Below are 3,731 nucleotides of genomic sequence, written 5' to 3'. Positions count from 1 at the left end.
AATATTCTTGCCACAATAAAGAGAACTACATGGATAAATATGTTAGGTAGCATTCCACATCAAAAATTCTGTTTTTATCATTTACCTACTCGAGGATGAGCAGGAATTCAACTTGGGGATGCTGATACGTCTCCAACGTATCTATAATTTTTGATTGTTCCATGCTATTATATTATCAACCTTGGATGTTTTATATGCTATTTTATATGATTTTTGGGACTAACCTATTAACCTAGAGCCCAGTGCCAGTTTCTGTTTTTTCCTTGTTATAGAGTATCGCAGAAAAGGAAAATCAAATGGAGTCCAATTGACCTGAAACTTCACGGAACTTATTTTTGGACCAGAAGAAGCCCACGGAGTATCGGAGTTGGACCAGGAGAGTCTCAGGCTGCCCACGAGGGTGGGGGGCACGCCCACCCCACCTGGGCGTGCCCCCTGCCGGTGGGCGTGCCCCCTGCCTCGTGGACAGCCCGGAGGTCCACCGACATACTTCTTCCTCCCATATATATCCATATACCCTAAAAACATCGGGGAGCAGAATAGATCGGTAGTTCCATCGCCAGAAGCCTCCGTAGCCACCGAAAACCAATCTAGACCCGTTCCGGCATCCTGCCGGAGGGGTAAATCCCTCTCCGGTGGCCATCTTCATCATCCCGGTATGATCTTGATGTATCGCGAGCTTCGCTATTATAGTTGGATCTTATGATGTCTCTCCCCCTCTACTCTCTTGTAATGGATTGAGTTTTCCCTTTGAATTTATCTTATCGGATTGAGTCTTTAAGGATTTGATTCACTTGATGTATGTTTTGGTGATCAACTTGCGGGTTCCGCCCATGAACCTATGCATAGGGGTTGGCACACGTTTTCGTCTTGACTCTTCGGTAGAATCTTTGGTGCACTCTTTGAAGTACTTTGTGTTGGCTTGAATAGATGAATCTGAGATTGTGTGATGCATATCGTATAATCATACCCACGGATACTTGAGGTGACATTGGACTATTTAGGTGACATTAGGGTTTTGGTTGATTTGTGTCTTAAGGTGTCATTCTAGTAAGAACTCTATGATAGATTTAATGGATCAATCAGAAAGAATAACTTTGAGGTGGTTTCGTACCCTACCATAATCTCTTTGTTTGTTCTCCGCTATTAGTGACTTTGGAGTGACTCTTTGTTGCATGTTGAGGGATAGTTATGTGATGCAATTATGTTATTATTGTTGAGAGAACTTGCACTAGTGAAAGTATGAACCCTAGGCCTTGTTTCCTAGCATTGCAGTACCGTTTGTGCTCACTTTTATCATTAGTTACCTTGCTGTTTTTATATTTTCAGATTACAAAAACATATATCTACCATCCATATTGCACTTGTATCACTATCTCTTCGCTGAACTAGTGCACCTACACAATTTACCATTGTATTGGGTGTGTTGGGGACATAAGAGACTCTTTGTTATTTGGTTGAAGGGCTGCTTGAGAGAGACCATCTTCATCCTACGCCTCCTACGGATTGATAAACCTTAGGTCATCCACTTGAGGGAAATTTGCTACTGTGCTACAAAGCTCTGCACTTGGAGGCCCAACAACGTCTACAAGAAGAAGGTTGTGTAGTAGACATCACACGCTCCGACTTCTAACCAAGTTAGAAGGAGCTCTGTCACGGTCTTGCGGTCGCATGCCGCTTTCACCGGCATACGGGCGCGTACGCCGGCCTGGTGCATCCTGAGAGCGGCACACAGGTTTCTTCCCGCGGCGGTGCCCGGGAGCTCCGGCGTCGCGGTGTTGCTCATCGCGCGTGGCCTGGGAAGGCCGCAGTGCCTGTGCGAGCTGGGGCACCGTAGAGGTTACCGCGCCGCCCGTGGGCCGCACGGCCCCGCCCCCGGACCCAGCGGCGCGCGACTCATCGTCTCGGATTCGAACGACGCCGCTTGCCTGGATCTGATTGCCAGAATGTCGTGGATGCTCACGGGCCATGTCTTCGGCACCTTCCGTGGCCACCCGGTCGCCTGCTCGCGCTGGCGCGGACGGGCCGACTCCAGACGACCCGATCGCTGTGATCCCCTTTTTCTTGGGGGCCATGGTGATGATGAAGTCAATGCGCTAACTTCCAAACCGGATTTTCACAGCTTGCGCCCCCTAGCTGGCGTGCCAAATATGTCGGTGAGAACGACGCCTATGGGATCATAGGGAATCCCTTCTACGGTTGGCGGGCGCGGGGCTATGGAAAGAGCGGGTTTAGAGCAACAACACGGGGGAGTTGATCCAGTTTCGGGCTGCAAGTGATGCGTAATACCCTACTCCTGCTGGTTTGTGTTTATCTGGTGTTCTTGGACTAGCTACAAAGCGTGCAGGGTCCAAAAAGTCCGAATCCTCTCACAGTATGCCGCGGTCCTCCTTTTATAGTCAAAGGGGCTGCCATAGTGGCACACAGGAGGTGGAAAGTTGTACGCTAGTCGAGTTTATCGCCTGACATTACGGGACAAAACACATTAAATGCGCTACTTAGGTGTCCTCTTGCTTTATCGGGGACGGCAACGAGGCCCGTCCCGTCCGTCGCCGCTTCGCCTTGCTCCGTCACGCGTCTAGGCCAACGAGGCACGCAACACCACGTAGGCTGGCAGGCTGCTGAGCTGGCGTGGTGGCAGCGTCTTCACGAAGATCTGCATGCCACCACGTTCGTGCTTGACTACTTGGCTTAGGAGCCGCGTACTGCCATGTGGGTACCTGCTTAGTTGGTGGGTCGGCCGCTGAGCTGGGGTGGCAAGGCCTTGCCGCGGTCTTGCTGATCTTCCCGGCAAGGGTCTTACCGGGGCCTTGTGGGCGCCCTCAGCAAGAGTCTTCCTGGGGCCGCATGGGTTTCTTTGGCAGGAGCCTTTTCGGGGCCTCGTGGGCATCCTCGGCAAGGAGCCTTGCTGTTGTCTTGTTTCTTGGTTCCTATCTAGGCCTTGCAGGCCCTTTGTCTTCACAAAGATCTGGCATGCCACCATGGAGGCGCCTCCCGAGCCTTGGTTCCAACGTGGTTGGTGGCGTCAGAATTCTTAAGCTCAAGGCTGGCGGCCTCGTTGGTGTTGGGCAAGTTGCCCCGGCAAGGCCCTTGCCAGGGCTGTGAAGGCCTCCCTGGCAAGGGCCTTGCCAGGGGAGTTTCACCTCGCCCCTCTGCTCTTCATGCTTCTGGTCTTGAATACAGCTCTGGTAGTCTTGTGTCTTTGCTTCCTCTTTTTCCCCACCAAGCACGGCTGCGGGTGTGTGGCTGCGACTGCCCGTGCACAAGTAAAGGGGTACAAAGAGGACACCTACTTTTGTACACCGACAGAGAGGAAGGTAGGTGGCCATGGAAGTCAAAGGGCTCACTTCCGAGTGAGCCTGCGCAGCATACAACTCGCACGCTTCCCGGTGAGCCTGCGCATTCGAGGACAGCTTGCACTCCTCTCGGTCAGCCTACACACCGGACTGCGCTCGCACGCCTCCCGTTCAGTTAAAGTCAAGCGGTTGTCTGCATGGCACCTCCTACAGCCATTAAAACCAAGACACATGGTGTCACGTGAATTGTTAACAGAATGCACATAGTTTGAATTATACAAACGTTTGAGATATTAAAGTGGTAGCTATTTTTTCAAAATGCCTTTGATGGCTGTCATTATGTGAGTGCGCCTTCTCTCGAAATGGACACGAAAAATACCATAGCATGTCGGGTGCACATCCATGATAGCATGCCAAGTTTCATGAATTTCAAAC

This window comes from Triticum urartu, chromosome 7 (assembly GCF_003073215.2).
Source record: "Triticum urartu cultivar G1812 chromosome 7, Tu2.1, whole genome shotgun sequence".
In the NCBI taxonomy this organism is placed as follows: domain Eukaryota; kingdom Viridiplantae; phylum Streptophyta; class Magnoliopsida; order Poales; family Poaceae; genus Triticum; species Triticum urartu.
Note: the sequence above shows the minus strand (reverse complement) of the source record.